Source organism: Capsicum annuum, chromosome 11 (assembly GCF_002878395.1).
Source record: "Capsicum annuum cultivar UCD-10X-F1 chromosome 11, UCD10Xv1.1, whole genome shotgun sequence".
NCBI lineage: Eukaryota > Viridiplantae > Streptophyta > Magnoliopsida > Solanales > Solanaceae > Capsicum > Capsicum annuum.
This window is the reverse complement of record NC_061121.1, coordinates 163,415,704-163,440,269: the sequence shown is the minus strand read 5'-3', so window position 1 is coordinate 163,440,269 and position 24,566 is coordinate 163,415,704.

Genomic DNA, 24,566 nt, shown 5'->3' with positions numbered 1-24,566 from the left:
GTAAAATTCATATCCTCTAGGTGGAAGAAAAAGTTGATTGGGTCGTGCTGCGACACTAAATTAGGTGCTTGGTGGGAGGCAAACAATCTTTCTAATCATTTTTGTTATTTTTGATTAAGTGTAGGTGCATAAAGTACTAAGGAGGAGATTAGTACCAATTTTGATTTGGAAGTGAGACATGTTAATGGTGGTAAGTTTAGGAATGATGGGAATATTACAGGTAAGTTAGAGTGACCAAATGTGTAAGGCTCAAATATAATTCGCATTAGAGTTGTGCCTCGAATTATGTAAATCTGACCCAAAAAGTTTTACGGTGTGACTTTATTTTGTGACTTTCAATGAGGTCTGTGGTGGTAGCATAGGGATTGAGCTGATAGGCCAGATCCCCAAGACCACCACTGACCTTGATAGGGGTGCGGGGGCAAAGCCCCCGCAGTATAGAACTTTCCGACCAACCGCACATCTTAAGATATGCACTACATTATAAATCTCCTATGCTTACTGCCTCACTTAGGCGATAGGTTAGGCGCCGCCTATGTCAACATAGGCGATAGCTTAGGCGCCACCTATGTCAACATAGGCGATAGCTTAGGCACCGCCTATGTCAACATAGGCAATAGGTTGGGCGCCGCTTATACCATTGCCTATGCTCACTGCCTCACTTAGGCGATAGGTTAGGCGCTGCCTACTTATATTTAGGCAATTTCATGGGCGCCGCCTATCAGTGTAAGTTTACCTAATAATCCATTTTTTTATTGGATCAACTCAACCCAAATCTCACCCTTTAGTAGAATCTACACCATGAATGCTTCAAGTCATCCTTATTTCACTCCTAACCTGCATAAGATTGCTCTCACCATTCTCGTTGTCCTTCAAAATTAGCTATCTCAAGAATTTTATTTTTATTTCACCAAACTTTCATCTTCAAGGTAAGTACCATTAGTTATTGTGACTCTATGTTATAGCTAAGTAATTTATTAAGGATTGCGAATTAAATTCTTGCCAGGGTGATGTTGTGAAAGTGATGTCGTTTTGTATATATTGATATGGTTAAAAGTGTTGAGCATGATTCTGTTCAAAAAGTGCTTCCTTGTAGCATACAATCTATTACTTTGGGTTTTGAATTCATTATGCATTGATTTGTTTACATCATACTCTATTCATTTATCTTGAATTCTCGTAGTTGCAAACATAGAAGATATTCCTTAAAATGCAACTTGTTCGAAAGAAAGGTTGTTGTTTGAAAAGGAGAGTAGCGACAAGAAAATAGGATTACCAACCCCTATTTCATATGTTAATGCCTTAGAAGGATTAACTACTTGAAGATTTCGTATTGTTTTTGGTAAACACTTTTGATTCGAGAGAACTAAAGTGAATTAGTCCTTGATGGTTGATAAACACTAGGATTATGTTATTAAATAAAATACGTTTCTCTGTAAGCATGATGCATGTATGAATTCGTAAAGTCCAGAGTTAGAAAGTATTGAAAACTACAAGGTGGACATAACCCTAGCTAGCTCTTTCTCTAAATTTGAATACTACTACACTTATTTCATCTTTTTAAATTGAAACCATTAATTTGTGAACTAAATCAAATCCCCCCTATTTATTTTACGAAAAAGAATGATTAAAAGTCAACTAATCTGCATACAACTTAATTAGCACCATATTCCTTTTGGGATTCGAGCCCAACCTAGTTGAGTTATATATTTGACAACGACCACTTACTTTCTCGTAAGAGTGGTGTAATTTGGGCGTATCAGTCTGTTACTACTTGATTCATCTTTTATCATAGACTTTTCTTTGGACTTCTTTTGGATATCATCGGGGGCATTTCCCTATATTGGTTTAGTTTGGTCTTGTTAGATGCTTTGTGGATTACTATGGACTAAGATTTATCATTATGGATTCTTAGCACAATCTCATTATTGATTATTCTATCTTGTTATATGTTTGGTATTCATCCACTACTAGGTGTGTTGTGTTTTGGTTTACTAGGCAAAAGGGGCAGTCTTTGGTCCTTGGTGGACATGAGATACCCATCACAGCCAGGCCCTAGTCTGGGTTGTGACATAGTTGGTATCAGAGCCTACGTTCATGGTCAATTAGGTATCTAAAAAGCCGTGCCAATTAGAGTCTCTTTTATGGACGTGTAACGCGCCACACTTATAAGGGAGAGGCTACAAGATATTTAGGAATGTTTCCCTCTCTTGTTGTCCTATTTTAGACTATAGAGTCTAAGGTCTCAAACTTATTTAATCCCATTTGTTTGCATTATAGATCATGCCTTCTAGAAGATATGACAGTTGTAGAAACTTCTCCATCCCACCTGAGGACAACATGGATGGAATATATCCCACCTATGGAAAAAAGACCTGGTCTAGGTTCCTTTATCTTGATTGTACCGCCTCTCGTAGAGTTCCACCAGTTCTTACTAGTCCCTCCCGAGTTCCTCGAGCTGATGCTACTCACACCCAGATGCCTTAGGGTGAAGTGTCCAATGTTGAGTTCCATCATTATATTCATCTGCTAACCCAAATAGTAGCCTCTCTATCATGCCAGTTTGGTCATGTTAGTGGGAGAATAAATCAAGAAAAGGTGAGAGATAGACAGACTAAGAGGGTTATATATTTAAAGCAGGGGAGTAATCAGAAAGATATTAGTAGAGTAGATAGGTAGTGGCCTAAGAAGAGGAATCGGGGGAGTTCCCATGTGACTATTAGTGCTCCTTATCCTAGGTCTGCTGGTGATCGCCTCTTTTGGGTCAATAGTGGTTTTGAGGCACAAGTATCCCAATTTTGGGCTAGTAGAGCTTAGTCGCCCTACCCTACCCTTTTTTTTTGATTCTGTGGATGGCTTCATCATGGTTATTGCAATAAGGGTAGGAACTTTTACTTCAACTTTGGACAGCCTGGGCATGTGTGGCAATATTTTCCTTCCGCTATTATTGCTACTCGAGCTAATAAGATTCCGGTTGCTCATTCTTTGAATTTTGTACCAAAAGGTTCTACTGCTGGCTCCGATGCTAGTCAGAATCATTTCTATGCTCTTACCACCAGTAATGAGTTGGATGTATCTCCAATTTTTTTTCATAGGTACGTTAAAGCTCTTCTCTCATTATATATATTGCTTACTTGATCCGAGGTCTACTCTTTCTTATGTGACCCCTTATATGACTATTCATTCTGGTTTTGGTCCTAAAGTATTTTGGACCCCTTTCCTATTTCTACCCTAGTGGGTAATTCTATATACCATTATTTTAATGCAAGGTGGTTCCACGTAGAGTGCAAACTAGTATTCTAAACCTATGCATGTTGAGAGTTAACTAGTAATTAACCCATAATGTAAAACTAAAATAAACAATGAAATTATATGGGGGATTATGAATTAGAACTTTTGTTGAACAAAATCACACTACAACACTAATGTAAGAGCAAACAACTTATGAGGAAAACCAATAGAGAGAGTTCTTTGGGTTATGCCATCCTAGGGGGTAATTCATGTATGGGTAATCAATAGCTCGTCTTTCAACAAAACTCTAAAATTTCACTCATGGATTTTTTCGAATGCCTCAGAATGTGGCAAATTCATCAACCAAATACCTTAACTTAGCATCCATATTTATAGGATGATGCTTATGAACATTGAAAATCCACATAACATCCTTATTTCTAAGACAATTCTAAGGAAGAAGCTAAAATCAATTCTTTTTTCACAATTACTCATCACCCACACCCCTCTTGTGGGATCTAAGGAAAATGGGGTTTTCACCCACAATTCTCAATTTAAACATAGAGTAATAGTAAAACCCAACACCATTAGCTATTAGTTTAAACTAACAATCAACACCCATACACATTAACACCCTAATAAAACATAACCCTAAGATGGAAATTTAGATACTCATGAGATTGGAGAAAAGAGATACACCCAAGTTAACATTCAATGCTTCCATTGAAACTAAAAGAAAGTGTAATCCACACTTAAATCACAAATTCAACTAAAACTCTCTTGAGAATTTATTACAATTGTTCTTTACCCAAAGTAGAATAGTTTTTCCCTCTACAAAATTGAAAATTGCTCGAAACATTCCCTAATGGTGTAAGCGTTTGTGCTTTTGAAACTTGGGCTTTAGCTCTACAAATTTATGATTCTTCCATTGGGGAATTCCTGCTGCATCGCGACCAACCTTGGTTGACCGTATTCGTGACTCACATCATCTCAGTGATCCCCTCGTGATCATTGAGTCTAGAATTGGATCCATATTGTGATTGTTTCCCTCAGGCCACAAGAATAGTACCTGAAGGTCAATCCCTAGTCCTGATTTTCAGCTCATGCAAGCATTTTGGTCTTTTGCTTCCCTTTTTAGCTTCACTTCAGTTCCTTTACTTCCAATTACCTGCAAACATATAGACCATGGGAATTAATGCATTTCACTAATAAAATAGCCTCATAATTTACATTTATTTCATCATAGTGCACATGAATTTGGATATAGATGGGTGGAAAATTTTCCATTCATCAACACCTCCAACTTAAAACTTTGATTGTCCTCAACAACACTACTCTACATTAAATGAGACTACTTTATTATAAGCCCATTCGTACAACTAAATTATTGCAATGACTTCTTACTCAATCAACACTAACAATTAGCCTTCAAGCATGGGAAAAGCTATTCGCACAAATCCCCTCAAAATCAATCACACTTTCAAGGATGCAAAAGACTTTTAAGAACAACTAAGTAACATCTATTAACTCTCTAAAAGTAACTCTCTATCAGTAGAGACTCAACTACACTCCTTTGCCTTATTTTCGATGAATGAAAACTTCACCTGCCTTAATTAGTCTACATGCCTCCTCACAAAAGAAAATTCCACACATCAAAGTACCTATTATAAAATAAGTGACTAATGTGCAAGCACTCACTCTCACAAAGAACCTCTCAATGCAAACAAGTATCTTTCCATATACTTTCCGTTAATTTCAATTGCCACTAACTTAAAGACACTTGGTTGGAGATCTCGAAGGAGTTTTTAAAGCTTGTAATGTAGGTTCGATAAAGGGTAGGATAAAAATTTAGGATCAAAGTGACTATAACCTTCTTGAACTCTACATAACACACTATCCAATTAAACTTTGGATCATACTCCACTTCATTTATTTCCAACACACACATGTGCCAAGTTTCACTACATTGATCCACCCATCTTTTGAAGGCATTTGCTTTCCATCTATTTATTTTGTGCAATTTATACTTTTCTTTCTTTTGATGATTCATTTATTTTTCTTATTCATTTGTTCTCATTGCTTAGCTTTCAATCACCCACACATAATACCACGGTCCAAGGTAACTTCTTCAAAGATTTACAACCTCCAAATTAAGCTTGTTTCCTCAAGTTGCATTTTTAAGTTCAAGGAGAGAAAAAAGGATAAAATTCAAATGTCTCATGGCTTCTAATGTGGTTGCCAATGAAAGGTTCAAAGGATCAAAGTGCGTGACTAGGGATACTATCTATGTGCGGGTAGGCTCTTTTAGGCTAAAATGGGTTCTCATGATCACAAAGAAGTCCTAAGATCCTTTCACCAACCATACATAATAAAAATTAGCTTTGAGAGACTAATGGGAAAAGTTTTAGATGACATAAGTAAGCATGAGAATTACATGACCAAGCTTCCGCAAATGGCATGCAAACTATTCAAAGAGGCTCATTTGCATTTGTTACTAGAGAAAAAAATGAGCTATTGAACATACACTGCAAACTAAAGATCTTGGAGTCACAAAAAGAGGTAAAGAGTTGTTAGAAGATCATTCACGTCCACACCCTTGATTTTCACAAAAATTTTGGATAGAGGGGAATGTTTGCTTTGCATTTCACCATGCATGAATGGTTATCATTAGCACCAAATGAAGGCATTATCTCACATTTTGGCATTCACAAGGGCAAACCATATGGCTACTAGACCTCACCATAGGAATAAAGGTAATCCCAAATCTATGATGCCATGGGTGCTCAGACTTTCCTTGCATGTATGGATAAAAAACCCCAAAACATGATGATTTTACCTTAAGAATGTCATCAATCAATCTATCATTGGAAAAGGCTCTCCCGATATCATTATTAAAACAAGAAAAAAAATCTAAGAATAGACACACATCAAAAAATAAAAACAAGTGACTAATCCATCTTATGTAAGCACCATCGGGGTGCCCAATATTACAACCCAAATAAAAATAGCATCATCCAAATAACCATAAGAATATCCAAATAATACAGGCCAAATAAATATCAAATGAAATATGGAGACGGGAACCCCCAACTAAAGCTTGCAGTGCCCTTACTACAAATCAATAAAGCATAAAAAGAGTAAAAAAGGCTCCCTGTAACCACATTAAGAACTTTCTTCACTCTCGATCTTGACGTCATCCTCAACATGATTAGAATCCGACCATGTAGCTGGGACCTCATTATCAAAATCTACCCTGGGAGAATGAAACCTCTCATTAGGCTTCAGAACCTTCCACAGACCCTTTACACCCTTCTACATACGAGTTAAAAATTTATCTCTCTTCTTCTCCCTTTTTCTTATCTTATCATAAGAATCCCATAGCTCTCTATGCAACCGTGATAAGGATGAGTAAGAACTTTAAAGACTAGAAATGGTGGCCCCCCTTCTCCTTATAGTCTGCTAGAAACCACTCATAATCAATCTATACAACATAAGAGTAGCAAGTGGTAGAAGGCCCTCTCAGCCCTTTGGGCAACCCATACACAAGCTCTTTTATTGCTCTCATATCACTCGAGATCTCATCAAATAATCCTACTATGGATGTTCTAAATGAGTCTATGTCATAATCTATTGACATAGATATATACAAATTTTAGTTGCCACAATTACGGGCTATTGGACCACAATTGTGCTACCACAATTGCGGGTCACTAAAATGCAATCGTGATCTAGTGATGGCGATTGTGGTACTTGAGACTGATAGACTATAATGATCATGGCCCAAAACTTTAATTTTTATTCCTATCTGTGTTTATAACTAATAAATTTCACTAAGAATAGGTAACCTAATTCCTAAACACTGAATGATGCCCTTAAACATGGAAAAACTAATGAGGAATTCATTAGGGCATTTTACTGAACACTTGGTGTGAACATTCTATTACTACTATTTTAAAACAATTTTGGGTACTCAAGACTTCCCCAATATTGTACACACCTAAAAACAGACAACACATAAAAAAAGCTCAATTAATCTTAAGATCAAGTATTCAAATCACAATTCTAGGCCGTTGCCCTAAGCATACATTCTAGCCCCTAAATACACAAACAAGAAGAGAATTAGATAACATACCAGATAAGGAGATGCATTGGGAATGCTATGTACTTTTGGATACTCTTAACATAAGTAAAAATAGGTGCAAATGTGAGTAATTTAAGAGAAAGTGTAGGAGAAACCATTGGGTAATTGTTCATATTTAAAATAGACTTGACTATGATTGCGGTCAAAAGAGAGCGATCATTATGACACGTCAATCGCAATCTTTATGGAACAATAACAATGATTGCGGTAATCAAGACCATTTTCTGCTTCCCTATTTTCAACTACTCATCTTTCTACTCTATTCCGCAACACTTTCCATTACTTAATTTATCAAACACACCTTATAGCACCACAACTTTATGAATTAATCAAAAACTAAATAAAAACTACCTTAACAATCAAAATTTAAAAAATATGAGCCACTTTCGTGGAATCGATGGGTCACCCCCCATCTAGCACCTAATTTAGCATCACTACACGATGTTTTTCAATCTTTAAGTTGGGTCTTTGAGTTGAGATGACCCAACCTCCACTCTTTTATCAATAATATCACTAATCATTATCACTTGTAACCTACTTAGCTACTTCTCTACTTTGCATACTCAGAATGAGACTCCATTACTATGCACCTAAAAATTTTATTTGGCCATAATCCATATCCACTAGTGCCCTTCCGGTTGACAAGGAAGGTTTCCCAAAGAATATGGGTATTTTGTGGTAAATTTCTTAATAAATCACACCAAATTCCTCTAGGAGAATAAATCTATCAATATTTACCAAAACATTATATAGAACTTCAACCATTTTCTTAATTGAGTGATCCACCATCAGTAATCTCATGGTAGTGGGTGTAGGAGCACCCAACCCAAACCTGATACACCACATATGGAATTAAGTTTATTCTAGCCCCAAGATCACATAATACCTTGTTAAATTTGAGGGTCCCAATGGTGCAAGGGACGGTAAAAGCAGTCAAGTCAAGGTTATGCTTGAATAGGGTGTTAATATGCATAAGTGTTGATTGTTAGTTTAAATTACTAGTCAATGGTGTTGGGTTTTACTATCTATATGTATGAATTTAAAATTATGGGTGAAACCCAAATTTCTTTGGATCCACATAATCCTTGAAAGAGGGATGTAGGTGATAAGTAATTGTGAACAATGAAATAATTTTAGCTTCTTCCTTTGCATTATCTCAGAAATAAGTATGTTAGGTGGCTTTTTTATGTTCATAAGCATCATCCTAGAAATAGGGATGCTAAGTTGAGGTATTTGGGGGGATTAATTGGCTACACTCATGAGGTATTCAAAAGAATCCATTAGTGATTTTTTTGTGTTTTGTTGAAAGACTAGTGCTAAACCTAGATAATGCTTATGAACATAGAAAATCCACACAACATCCTTATTTCTAAGACAATGCTAATAAAGAAGCTAAAACCAATTCCTTGTTCACAATTACACATCACCCACATCCTTCTTTCAAGTATGGTGTGGGATCCAAGAAAATTGGGGTTTTCACCTACAACATTCAATTCATACATAAAGTAATTGTAAAACCCAACACCATTTACAAGTAATTTAAACTAACAATCAAGACCTATACACATTAAAAACCTATTAAAGCATAACTCCAAGATGGAAACTTAGCTGCTCATGGGATTAGAGAAAAGAGATATACCTAAGTTAATATTTAATTCTTTCATTGAAAATCAAAGCATGAGTAATCCATACTTCAATCACAAATTCAACTAGAACTCTCTTGAGAATGCATTACACTTGTTATTTGTCCAAAAAAGAATAGTTTTTATCTCTACAAAATAAAAATTGTTTTAAAGATGCCTTAATTGTGCAAGGGTCCGTGCTTTTGAGACTTGGGCTTTAACTTTATAAATTTGCAATTCTGTCCTAGGGAAATTCCCTCTCCATCGTAATCGCCCTTGGTTGACCGCATTTGTAACTCATATGATTGTGATAGCTGAGGTAGGACTTGGATGCAGATAATAATTGTGACCCTTAATCCGCAATCGTGGTACCTGAGGTTGATCCCTAGTCCTGATCTTTAGCTCATGCAAGCATTTTTGTCTTTTTCTTCCCTCACTTTGATTCCTTTTCATCTGATTAACTACAAACATCTAGACCAAGGGAATTAATATATTTCACTAGTAAAATATCCTCATATATACATTTATTTCATCATATTATGCACGAATTTTGATATATACGAGTGGCAAATTTGCTACTCATCAACTAGAAGAGTCTATAGAGGTTGTGTGGTGTATATCTATGGTAGGGAGACTTTAGTAGATTTAGTAGAGTTAGACAAGTTAGATTTTGATATGAACTTGGGGATAGATTAGATTGACTCATTCTATGTGATAACACTCAACTTATACATCAATTTAGATGCAAGACGATCGTCATCAATATATTTACCTAACTTTAAAGTGGGGTTGAATCCATGAAGAACAATGTGATTGGTGACTAAATTAGTTTGGAACTATAGATACTAGCTAAATTTAAACCAATAGTGCAAAAAGATAAAAATAGCGGCGGGAGGGGGGGTTGAAAGATATCACACTTAATATTTCTTTGTTGGGATTTCCTAGTATAAATTCGGGGCTATGTATAATTAGAGTCTAGGCAATTTGGAACGTACCTTGGGATTATTATTTCTTACGGGTAACATATGCATGAGTGTGTGATAATTTGATGCATATTCTAAGTGTTGATGATATGGTAGGATAGGTTGGAAATCCTTGAGGCTAGTTTGATAAATAAAAACCAAGGGTGTCACTCATTGACCCTTTCGAGCATCTAATGAGTGATTCAATAAAAACCACCTAATACCTCAATTAAACACCCCTATTTCTAGAATGGTGCCTAAAGTATGGTCAACTTCCCAATCACCCTTATGTCTAAGATAGTGAAAATTAGTCAACCATGCTCATAAATTATCTATTATTGCCTTGGTTCTCTCACCCCTCTTTCAATGATGATGTGCGTTCCTAAAGTTCACCCAAACCCCTATTTTAAGGATGGTTTGAGCTTTCAAGAGCATTGGAATTGCATCCATCAGATCCATTTTGGAATTTGAGGCTTTCACCCATAAATTCCAACCAAGTAGTTCAAGAAATAGTAGAATCCAACATCACAAACTAATAAATTCCCAAACAAATCACATCTCACATATATTTACACCCTATTCTAGCATAATGCTAAGAGGAAAAACAAGCTACTCATAAGATAAATAATTTAGGTTTTACCCAAAATCTACATTAATTTGATTTAACAAAACCTAAGTGAGTGTTACTTCAAACTATGAGATCCAACAAATTTTCTATGGGAGCTCACTAATTTTTCACTTGGAAGTGGCTCCAAAATATTCTTCACCAAAAATTTATACAATATTTTCTTATCTAAGAAATAGAGGCTACAAACCCTAGAATAATGTTCAAAATTGGGAAAGATGGAATATCTTCAATAATAGGGTTTGAGTCTATTTTTGTCAAGTTTAGGATCAGCTATGTGCATTTATAGTTTTTCCCTTGAGATGCATTTTTCTACCATACCGTAACACACAAACATGGCCGCGACTGTGGTACCGTGACTGTGCTAGACTTACGCGATCACGCTTTATTGACTTGCTCGACTATCGCGATAACGGTCATCCTCAAACCGTGACCACGATACCTGAGGCTATGTCCTGCTCTAAGTATTTAGCTGCACTTTCTTGCTTCGTTTTGATCATTTTCAGCTATAATCCATATCTTTCTATGTCATCAATTATGTGCCTGCACAATGTGGATATTAGTGCATTCAATCGCAATTATGTCTTATTTATTCAATCAAAACAAGGTAATGCGCATGAATGTTTAGTGCAAATGAGTGGTAAAATCACCACTCATCAACACCCCAACCTAAAGATTTTACTTGTCCTCAAACAACACAACCTTTTACTATGAAACAACAATTATCTATGCCCAAACTTCATGCCTCAAATATCAAAATGACTTCAAGCTTAGTCACTACCATAAGTAGCTCGTTACTCATGGGCTAAGCTTTTTTTATTACTCCCCTCAACATAAAATAAAATATCTAAGGATGCACAAGACTTCCTAGAGCAACCAAGCAACAATAAACATCACTCTAGAAGTGACTCACTTTGGACCAAAACTAAGCTATACTCCATTTACCTCATTCCTTGGAAGGTGAAAAAATCATCCACCTCAAATCATTCACATGCCTCCTCAAAAGTAATAACATTTCACACACCATTCTACCAAATATACAACAAGGAATTTAAGTTCAAAAACTCTCTCCCTCATAAAAGAACACTCTTTGTTAACAAGTGTCATACCATAGGATTGACCCTATTTTCATTTGCCACTATAAAGAAAGTAAATGGATGAAGATATCAAAGGGATTTTTGATCTTGCAACGTAGGTTCTGGTTAGGGTAGGATATCATTTGGGAAAAACATAGCTAAACCTTAAACATCTACACCACACTTATTTAATCCGTCTTTTGACTATGGACCACTCCTCTTTATTCTTATCTCTTTCCATATGCCTATATTTTGCTTCCTTTGTTCATCCACTTTCTTTTTTTTTTTTGCAACTTTTGTGCCATTCATTCCCTCGTTGGATCTTCTTTTTTTTTTTATTTGTTTTTATTGTCTAGGCATTTAGGCATTTCACTTACAACTTCATGGAGCCACACTTACTTCCATCAATCTTTACACCCCCAACTTAGGCTTTTAGCCTCAAGATACATTTTAAAGTTCAAGAAGGGTATGGTTCAAAAGAGGGATAAAAAGAATGGTTCATGGATTGTAATGTGTTTCCCAAAGAAAGGTCCAAAGGCTCAAGGTGGGTAACTAGGGATTGCTTTTATTCTTGGGTAGGCTTAGCCTTGACAAACTGACGGGGCAAGTTCTAGATAACACAAGTATACAAAAGATGAATGCAAATAGCTCACCAAACATGGAATGCAAAATTTTCCAAGGAGGCTTAATTTCCTGTCCCGTTAGAAACAAAATAGGAGTATCTATGACTATTCACAAGTAAAAAATTTATGGAGCCACCAAAAAAGAAAAAGTTTTGTTACAAAGTTGCTCAGATCCATGACTTTGATTTTTCAAAAGTTTTGGACGGAGGGGGATATTCATTTTGCATTTGCACCATGCATAATTTGCTAAACATGGCAATAACCAAATCCTTAGTCTTACATTTTGGCTCAATATGGGCAAACCAACTATATGGCTACTCAGACTTCGCCAATGGTGCAGAATGGGATCCCAAAATTTATAATACCACAATACTCAGACTTCCCTAGCATTAATGACTTAAATGCCATGGGTACTCAAAATTCCCCTATATCTATGGATCAAAAACCAAACACAAAACTTTAACCTAAAGAATGTTGTCACTTAATATATCATAGGGAAAGACTCATTATGCATCATCATATTCAAAATAAAACTAAAGTAAAGAGAAAAACTAAAAGAAATAAAAGCCATGATAATTTACGAAAATGTAGGCACAATCAGAGTACCCAAATATAACATACCAAAACAAAATAAAAAGGTGTCCAAAATATCATCAAAACAACATAAAAATATCCAGCAATCATATTAAAAAAAATACAAATCTAGGGAAAAACACCCCCAACTGAGAAGCTACCAATGTCCCTACTACGTGATCAATAAAGCATAAGCAGAAAGTAGGAGGTCTCCCTAGATTTACATCAGGAGTTGCTCTCTCCTACTGGCTCTATACCATCACCACTGGTATCATCAGCTGACCAACCTATAAGGGCCCCATCATCACTCTCCACCCGAGGAGAAGGCAATCTATCATGGGGTTTTAGGACCTTCCAAAGGACCTTTACCCCTTTCCACATCTTACTAAAGAATTTATCCCTCCTCTTCTCCCTCTTTTTTATCTTCTCATAGGAGTCCCTGAGGTCCCTGTGTGATCCAAATATGGACGAGTAGGCTCTCTCCAACCTGGCAATAGTGGCTTCTTGTTTCTTCTTCTATTCATGGTATATGTTATAATTTGACTGATTCACATATGAGTGATGAGCAGTAGACGACCCTCCTAGTCCCAGAGGCAATCTCGATGTTATCTCTCTAACCTCCCGCACCTGACTTGAGATATCATCAAAGGGTTTAGGTGATGAAGGTATAAAAAAAATCTTTTCCCTTCTTGATTGATGGTATAAAAACATCTGTCCACCTTTCTATTATTGCTTTGAAATGGGGCACCCTCACCCTAAAATTTGAGTGGAAAGATACGGGGACCTGGGAGCACCCATGTATCTATAGCATACTCCTTTGCCTATGGTCTTCTACATAGCTCAGTAATAAAGGATGAGAAAAAAAGTTGTACCTCCATGGTACTTGAAGTACCTCCACTCTGAGAGAACAATCTCGACCACATTGAGTTCAATGCCAAATAAGATACAAGCCAACATCCAAGCTCGCAAGTCTGTGACAATGGTCATGTGAGTGTATGGAGATACTTTGCAACAGATGTTATTTAGCCAAATCCTGGCCTCAGCTATAAAATCATTCTTCAAAATGTCTTTCTTGGTGGTGTCCTAGGTAACCACTTTGTTAGGACATAAAATGTTTACCATCCAGTTCCCTAGCTCATATGCTTTTGCATGGAACTTCTCTATGTCAACATCTAGGAGTCCATGCACCTCATTGATCTGCTCCGCTCTGAAGTTCACTTGCTAAGCTTGTATTGTCATCATTGGGTTTGTGAGAGAAACTATACTGAGGTTCGTGTAGAACTCACGTACCCACTTATCAATAGTATGGAAAAAGTCTGGAAAAAACACCTCCACCCGGTAGTAGTCTAGCATAGAAACCTGGGAGCTTTTCCTCCACTTTGTCCAAGCTGATACCCCTCTTAGGAAACAACTTTGTCCTATTCAAATTAGCATAGTAGAGGTTTTGGAATTGAGTGGCCATGAGTTGGGTGTTGTTAAAATCTTCTATTTTGGTGGCTTAGTAGCTATAAGTACTGCAACCCAGACCTTCATTAGTATTATCACACCAAAACCATGCTAGATTAATTAGATAAACTCATATGGTAGTATTGTGTGAGGTTTAGGGGTGAGAAATAGGTGTGCAAAATTTTGGCCGTTGCAGACAACTGACCTTAGGGAAGGTGATTGTAGAGTAGTGACCACGATTGTGGTGCCGCGATCACAGTCATCGGGACTACGATTGCGGTACCGGAGGCCTTATTTGACAGATTCTACATATCACTCAAAACATAATTTTAACCCCAACTTTTTGTTTCATCTAGTCATATCAACATTATAATTCGAGAATTTAAGCCTAGAATGTGTGATTATAGCCCCAAACTTGGAGGAATTAACATTGAACTCATTGGGGCATTGGATTGAGCACATGGTGTACACGTTAATTTCAATCATTTAAGGCCTAAATTTGGTTACTCAAGACTTCCCCATTAGTGTTTACAAAAACTACAATAAATAACCACAATAATAATAATCAATAAGAATGTATTTTGTAATGAAAATGATATTTTAGGTCTTTCCCTAAACTGCAAGCTCTAAGAATGTAATAGCATTAAAACAAGGGAATTGAGACAACATACCAAGTTTGATGATGCAAATAGATTGAAATGACACTTGGACATCTATACATTGCCAAATATTTGAGAGAATTTAAGGGAGGTTCATGTGAAGAAATGGTTGTCGGATGGTCATTTAAGTTGATTCGACCGCAATCGTGTTCTTAGCTTCAAAATTATAGGTACGCAGCCACCCGATTGCGGTGGAATGGACCGCGGCTGCCATAATTGAGACAAAAAATCAAGTCTCCTTCACTCCTTTGCTTAGTCCCAACATGCTAACTTTACAACTCCCTTTTTCAATTTCAGTCAAAATTTCTCTTAGGACAACCTTTTCATGAATAAATGCAAAAATAAAATCTACTCCATCATGCATAAAATAAAAGGATATGGGCCACTTTTTGTGGTGTTATAGGGTTCCTCCCATCGAATGCTTAGTTTAACATCGTGACATGATGCTCCTCCATGTCCCTTTGTGCTTCCACTTTGAAGATTTGAATCTCCATCCCAACTTTCATTTCACTATGAAATGAGCAGTAGAGGGACAAAAGATTCAGATCTTCCAAGATGAAATTTGTAAGATGTGAGGTAATGATGAGGGAGCATCAATCTATCCATTTCAAAAACTTGAATCTTTTATCCAATTTCACATCAAACATTCGGTTTGGATCCTTGGGTAAAGGTGAAGACATCAATAGGCCACTAGTTGCACATCAAAATTTGAAGTCCTTAGCCATTGATAGTGGGGCTTCCATGTGCTCACTTGAATTGTCAAATCCCAAAATGTTGGGATTGTAATCCTTCTCCTCATAATTCACCATTTGCCTAGGTAGATGGATTCTCATCATATCCTCTAAGTACAATGTTTAAAATTGGTTTGAAGGAGGTCTAACCCCTAATTCTATAATTTCCTCCTCTGAAGCACTTTCACCTCGAAATTAACTAGAGTCGTCCTAAGATATGTGTTCTGTTCCTCTTTTGACTCTAGTACCATTTATTTTATTTGGACATCTTCTAAATTATTTCATTCAGTTGATTCGAAAATCACCGAGGATTCTTTAATACCAAGCTCATCATCATAACTTTGTTTCTCTTCTTTATTAACCTTCTCTTAGGAAATGGGCAAGGTAGTTATGTTTTCTAGTTTTGATTCTAGGAGTATTTTCTCTATATTGATAATTTTCTTCTGAATGCCTTGTTAGATTGATGCATGTCTTGTACATTCTACCTTGTTGTAGTTACCCAATGCAAAATAGTTTGAAGTATTACCTCTAATCTATTGGGTTTGGTATGATGCTCTTTCTTTGCCTCATCATCAGACCTATCAAACTCATAAGAAGAACTAGCAACTCGGTTAGAATAATAAGGGATCTCGACCACCACATAAAGACTGAGTATACTCCCAATAGGATCGAGATGGTGTTTCCATATCTCTCTGGGAAATATATGTGAAATCTCTTTCAAAGTGAAGTCCGTCATAATATGGACATGGATCATTAAGATAGGACTTCTAACTACCAAAATTATATTTTCTGAAGGATGCCATAGAGAAATGTAAAATAATATCAAACATCAACCTAACAAAAGAAACAAAAGAAAATGACAAACAAATACTTACAAGTTCGAATTCAAGCAAGTAAACTAGAATTCCAAACTAACTTAATACACAAAATTGATCCCCGACAACGACATCATTTTTGATAACACTTAACTTACATATCAATTTATATTCATGGTAGTCGTCGTTAATATATTTACCCAACTTTAGAGGCAGGGTTTAATCCATAAGGAATAATATGAGTGGCAACTAAATTAGTTTGGAACTGTAGATACTAGCTAAATTTAAACCAATAGTACAAAAAGATAAAATGGGGGGGGGGGGGGTGAAAGATATCACACTTAATATTTCTTTTTTGGTATTTCCTAGTATAAATTTGGGGCTATGAATAATTAGAGTCTAGGCAATTAGGCACGTATCTTAGGATTATGCTTTCTTAGGCGTAACATATGCATGTATGTGTGATAATTTGATGCATATACAAAGTGTTGTTGATATGGTAGGATAGGTTGGAAATCCTTGAGTCTAGTTTGTCAAAAAAAAAAAACCAAAGGTGTAACTCATTGACCCTTTCGAGCATCTAATGAGTGCTTCAATAGAAACCACCTATTACCTCAAGTAGACACCCCTATTTCTAGGATGGTGCCCTAAGTATAGTCAACTTCAGAATCACCCTTATTTGAAGATTGTGAAACTTAGTCAACCATGCTCATAAATTATTTATTATTTCCTTGGATCCCTCATTCCCCTTTCAAGGATGATGTGGGTTCCTAAAGTTCACCAAACTGCTCTTTCAAGTATGGTTTAAGCTTTCAATAGCTTGGGAATTTCATCCATCAAACCCATTTGGGTATTTGTGGCTTTTACCCATAAATCCCAACCAAGTCACTCAAGCAATAGAAGAATCCAATATCACAAACTAATATTTACACCCTATTCTAGAATAATCCCTAGAGGAAAACTAGCTACTGATAAGATAAATAATTAAGGTTTTACCTAAAATCTCCATTGATTTGATTTGAGAAAATCTAAGTGAATATTACTTAAAACTATGAGATCCGACAATTCTCTAATGGGATCTCACTAATTCTTCACTTGGAAGTGGCTCCAAAATATTCTTTACCCAGACCTTTTACAATATTTTACTCTCCAAAAAATAGAGGCTACAAACCCTAGAACAATGTTAAAAATTAGGGAAGATGGAATACCTTCATTAATAGGGTTTGAGTCTTCTTTTTGTTTAGTTTGGGATCGCCTACGTGCATTTACCGTTCTGCCGTTGAGCTGCTTTTTTCCATTACATCAAGACCACAAAAACTTGACCGTTATCGTGCCTTTTTTACTTACTTGACAGCCACAATCGTGTTCCTCAGACCACAACCATAGTACCTGAGGCTCTGTCCTACTCCAAGCATTTAGTTGCACTTTCTTGCTTCCTTTTGATCATTTTTTGATCCAATACACATCTTTCTATCTCATCAACTATGTTCCTATAAAATATGGATATTAGTGTATTCAATTGCAATTATGTTTCATTTATTCAATCTAAACAAGGTAATGTGCATGCCTGTTGAGTAGAAATGAGTGGTAAACTTACCACTCATTACTATGCCTCTCTTGATTGTAGGACTCGAAGGGTCCATTTCTAATTCGTAAATGAATTGGTGATTGAGTGAAAAGGTAGTTCCCTAGTTTCTAGGGGAAGGTTTATTTCATATCTAAGAGCCCAAAAATTAATTTCCAAAGGGTATCTATATTATCTTGTTTAGGTTAAGGTTTCAAGTTCTAAAGGTCCTTCTTTATAGCCTGTCCCTGTGGTTAATGAATTTCTTGAGGTCTTTCCTAATAGTATTCTTGGTATTCCTCTCGATAGCAAAACTTATTTTTTGATTGACCTTCTTTCGGATACCCGTTCTATCACTATCTCTCCTTATAGAATAGCTCCAGCTAAGTTGAAAGAACTTAAGGAGCAGTTAAATTTTTTTATAAGGGTTTTATCCACCCTAGTATTTCTCCGTGGGGTAATCCCGGCCTCTGTGTGTAAGAAATATGGTCTCTTTTGAATATACATAAATTATTAGCAGTCGTGTATGGAATTTAGGGTGACCTCTTTATGGGGTGGAATAGTATATTACATGGGGTACTTTGTTAGTTGTGCATGATTATTGCGACACACTAATGTTAAACTTTAGCTATTGATTATAGTGTAAAAAATGTTAGCTGAAGGATAGCAATGCAAGATTTTAGGGAGTAAATTGGTATGCCTGACAGGACGTGTGGAAGGGATTCAGCTGATAACTTAGGAAATATTAGAGTGGAAAATTGTGATATAGGCTGGAGGTATAGTGTTAAACCGATGGATTAAGGCTAAGTCATTAGATGGATTAAGGCATGGAGCTTATAAGAATATAAGAATATATTGAACCTAAGATAGCATATGGGTAGATAAGGTTTTAAATGTATGAGTGCTAGGTGTACCTAGTACATGTACATGGTGATAGCCCATAAAGTAGAGTATTGTGCTTATAAGTTTAGTGAGATGGAGAACAAAGGATGATCTTAAATTTTCTCCTAGTGGAAAGCTTCAGGGAAGAGTTGTGGTAAATCTACTCATATTCTAGCAATTCCCTACTATTTTAGATAAGAGGGCATCCTACCAATGTCGTACGTATTCTAATAGTGCTAATGCCTAAGGTCCACATTCTTTATGCCGCGTATCTCTATGCTCTAACCCTTGAACTAGAAGGAATAATGGTTCTTAGAAAATATGAGCTTCCAAGTGTTTGAACTCTATGTTATCATGCTTATGACCCATAAACTCATGTTTAACGTTATGCTTGGTTACAAAAACCAATAGTTTCAAGCGGCAAACTATGCCTTATTTTCTGAATATATAAATCTCAACTTTATGTTATATGACCTATTATATATGCACTCATATTCCTTACCATGCTTGGTCCAAAGGACTCATGCTATGTTATGCTTACGTTGAACCAACCCTCTATTTATGATCTAGATGGTTTTTCTGACATATTTCACATATATGGTATCGTATGTCTTTTCACGGGTCTCACCTTGAGTAGTATTACTAATAGAGGTCATAAATAATAAGTAACCTTCCCATCCTTGATGCTTGTACTCCAGTTCTACAGTGTGGTAGTAGCTATGGAAGTGTAGAAGTTTTATAGATAGGGGATGGATGTTCTCTGATGTGATAATTTTATGGGTGACTATTCGGGCCGAGGCTATAGATAAAGATAGGAGAGTATGATGAAATTTCATTATGTAAAATTGTTAAAAAGGTGAGATGTGGTGAAACCCTCATGACCGTAAGTAAGGTTGTGGTAGTATTATTGGAGTGGTGTGAAGTATAGGGTCCCATAGCCTACGCTAGCAATTTTATTTCCAAGTTAGATTTTAAAATGGAACAATATGTAGTTATACTTAGGACCTTGTAATTATGTATTTCGTGGAGGTGGATTAGGAAATTGAAATGGTTGGATGTTGGGTTTATAGCTAAAAGTATATTAGAGAAGCATTGTAATATGTACGAGTTGCTATATGCTTTATTCGAGGTGGGTGAAACTTCTTGGGAAGCTGAAGAGGACATGAAGTCTAAATATCCATCCTTATTCCCATTTTGAATAATTGTTCTTATGGTATGTGTTTAACATCTTTGTTTTCTGTTTTTGTTAAAAGTAAGTGTGGTTGTTTTGGTGTCAAATTTTGCTAATGAATGCCTTGTCTCATCATTCGAGGAGGGATAATACTTAGGGTTGGCGAATGTGACACCCTAAATTTTTGCCCCGAGTAAATTCTGAGTTTTAAACTCACTATCCAACCTACGACTCACCATATGAGTCTTAAGGTCTCTTGACGGGTCATAGGACCCAAATCATAGGGTTTCCAATGAGTTTTGTTAGAGTTACTACCTTGGTAATGACTTGAGATCACGAGTCATCAAGACTCTATACGAGTCATATAGTCCCTTCATAGCCAAACCAATACGATGCCCAAGTACTTACTCCTTGATCATGACTAAACCCAATAAGTAGTAAGGACTCTAGGGTACAAATCATAAAGTTAACAGTGAAGATCCCCAATGTCACTGTCTTAACTACAACTCATGGTCATGTGTTGTAACATGTCTTAACAAGTCATTATGGATCCATATAAACTGGACAGTACATTTCAAAATTAAAGTAAGGGCATTATGGTCATTTCCCTCATACCTCCCTTAGACCCCACATAAATAAAACAAATTTGGGACATTATTCTCATCATTTAAAAAATCAAAACCCTATTCTTACTCTCTCAAAATCCCTAAGGCAAAACCAAGCTACAGTTTTAAGAAATTGGCATCTAGAGCTTCCAAGGGTTGATTTCTATCTGTAAATGTTGACATCTCAGGAATGTTACTCTTCCCCAAGTATTATTTTATTAAAGCATGTATCTTAAAGTGTTATTCATGTGGTCTTGATGTTGGTTTTGGAACATGGGTTAAGGGTTTTGAATTTTTGTTTTGTGGATGATGTTTCCCATGGTTTACATATGATTATTCATGCTTTATTTATGGTTTTGAACTTGGGGTTGCATAGGCATGGTGCCTAAACTAGGGGATCGTGATTTCCCCCAATTTTGTGAATATTGAAAATTGAATTGGTAACAACCCCAACCCACTATTGTGTAGTTGGTTTGAATACGTGAATGTGCATATTGAACTATCTTTGGAGCTATTGCATGACATAAAAAGGTCTATCGAAAAATAAAGTGGTTTAAGTCCCTATTGAGTAAATGGTTTTAAGTCCCAATTGATTAAATATGTTTGAATCTTAATTGACTAAATGTATTTGTATCCCAAATGGTTAAAATATTTGGAGTCCTATTGGCTGTTGGTTTAGAGTCCCAGTTTGCTAAATGGTTTGGTTTGGCAAAATTATAAGCTTGCAAGCTATAGTTGGTATGAAGATACCACTTGATGATGCCTTAATGAATGTCTCCTTGAATGATCAAATGGGCTATGTTCTAAATATTTTAATTAGGCTTAATGGGGGTTGTGTAGCAAAGCTGTGAAGGTGGAGATCCCAAAGGGAACAACACTGGAAATTGCATATGCCGGCATAGGGGTTTAAATAACTGAGTGGTTCGAGTCCCCCTTATTACATAGTTGGGTGTTCAAGTCACCCTTAGTATATTATTAGGAGGCTTGAGTCCCCCGTGCATATATATTATGATTATTCTTCGATTCATGTGGCTACATTACTGGGCCCGACCAGGGGGTGAGTGGGCCGATGTTGCTCATAGGTAATATTATGATGGTTAAGCTACACAATCATGGTAAATGTCTTACTTCAAGCTAAGACTTATTCCTTATTGATAACTTGCATCTATACCATCTAAAGTGGTAAAGGATAATCATTGTCAATAGCTCAAGTTTCATTGAGATCGAATCCACGAGGAGTGAGATTTAGATTTTGAGTCCCCTAGGTGTCAAAATTACTAAGAAGATACCTGAAGTGTACACAACGTAAAACACAGAAAGTAAAGTATATGTGTGGGGGGTTGGGGTGGGTTAGAATAGAATCTTCAATATCAAGTTAAGCAAAATACTACGATAACACTTTTGTTTTAGAATTCGATTTTGCAGAGATCTTGAGATTATGTCTACCTAAGGGAAAATCATGCATGGTATCATGATGGCTCGGTGTAAGTTCTAACCATTGATGACATAGTAGGCTAGGTTAAAAGTCCCTGAAGCTAGTTTGTCAGCAAAGCCTTGAGGATGTCACTCCTTGACTCTTTCGAGTACCTAATGATTGTATCATTAAAATCCACCCAAGACCTCAATTGGGCATCGCTATTTTTGCGAAGATACCCATGACATAACCTACTCTAGATCTACCCTTATTTCTAAGATGACAAGAGATTGTAAACTTTATCTTCAATTGTCTAATATTTGTTTGTCCCCCTATAGCCCTCTTTCAATAAAGCTATGGGTTCCCAAGATTTCACCCGCATCCCTCTTTCAAGGATGATAAGACCTTTCAAGAATTTGGGGTTTTCACCCAATAAACCCATTTTGGATATTTGGGGTTTTCACCCATAGATCCCAACTATTTAAACAAAACAATAGTGGAATCCATGATCAACAACTAAGAATTACACAAACACATCATCACCCAAAAAAAATTGAACCTTAGTTCAACATAATCCCAATACTAAAAGATTTAACTACTCATGAAAAAAAGAGAGAAAAATATACCATAGGGATTGTTCAAAGCATCCATTCTTCACAAATACTTAATTCAAAGTCTCCAAATCAAATTACAATGCTTGCCCAATTTAGGGTTTAAATTTCAAATTCAAAAATGTCTCAAAAGTGTGAAATACCCAAAATACAAAGGGTTTAAGCCTACAAGAGGAATTGGGTTCAGCCGGGAGAAAAGACAAAACTGCGCATGGACAAAATTCTCACTTAGTCATGATCGTAGAAGGTTGACTGTGATCGCAGCTATCATGACCATAGTAAGGACACCGAGATCGCGGTCTTTTTACCTACGTGACTGACTATGATGATAGCACACAGACCGCGATCGCAACAACTGAGGCTTGTTCCTGCTCCAGGTCTTCCAGCTGCACTTCTTTCCTCTTTTTGGTCTATTTCATCTTAAAAACCATATCTTTTATTCTTCTAACCTGTATGATTGCAGAAAATATGAAAATTAGTGTATTTAATCAACAATTTGTCTCATTTATCTCTTCAAATCATAGTAGTATGCAGGATTGTTGAGTGCAATTGAGTGGTAAATTCACCACTCATCCCCTATCCTAGCATGTGATATATATGTTTGTGTGTGTGTGTGCATTGGTTTAAATAATTTGAATCATTGATCATGGAATTACCTTACCCCTCTACCCTAAGTTATATACTACCTCTCAACCCGCTAACTATCTTTGGATGTTGTATCCCCATGTGATGTTGGGACAGAGACACTTCTACATTTCATGCGCAGTGATAGGACTTCCAGGTTATCAACAATTAACTTGAAGTGGTGAGCCTCGTTGTTTTGAAAAACCATTACTTCTTGATTCACATTTTATCATATACTTTTGTTTGGACTTATTTTGGATATCGTCGGAGGCATTTCCCAACATTGTTTTGGTTTTCTCTTGTTAGAGGCTTTGTGGAATACTGTGGACTGGGATTTTGCATTATGAAGTCTTAGTACAATCTCATGTTTGATTATTCTATCTTTTTATATGTTTAAAATTCATCAGTTGCTAGGTGTGCTATATTTTGGTTGATTAGGAAAAGAGAGTGGTCTCTGGTCCTCGGTGGACATAAGATACGTTTATGGGCTGGCCTAGTTTGAGTCATGGCATAGATATAAGCCATACTAGTGATAAGAAATTCACATGCAGGAATGAACGCCAAGAAAATCCATAATACCATAATCAATCCAAGTATCATACTGTAACACAGTGTATACAGCTCCTGCAGCTCGACGGCTCACAAAGAAAGGACCTACGATGACCTCTCTTCACCGGCACAATGGCTCACTGACAAAGAGGCCCCTACGGGGTTCAGGAGTACACGTCTACACCGACGTGGTCTTAATCCAGGATTTCCAATTAACATCATCATATATATATAGATATATACATATAATACATAGGCTAGAATCATGGCTAAAAGAGTGTAAGTCCATAAATTCAATGCCTCGGGTAAACTCTGGTACTAAATCATCATAAAAATGTAGAAAGGGTTGGAATCTCGCTCGATTGAGGTAAATAGTAGTAGCAAAATTGTTGACTGAAATCTATCTCGGTTGAATCTCTAAAACATCATTTTTAGTCTCAATGGCTCTCAAGTTATTCATTAAGATGGTACAATTCCCGTTATGAAGAAATTCATTTTAAAAGTGAAAAGTGGGAATAAATCCTTTTTAGGGAAAAAAGTAAATAAACCATATTTTTGATGGAATCATACCGTTTAACCTTTTAGTTATCATGAATATACCTAATTTATGTATGCCATCACCAGTATCAAAACAATGTCAAC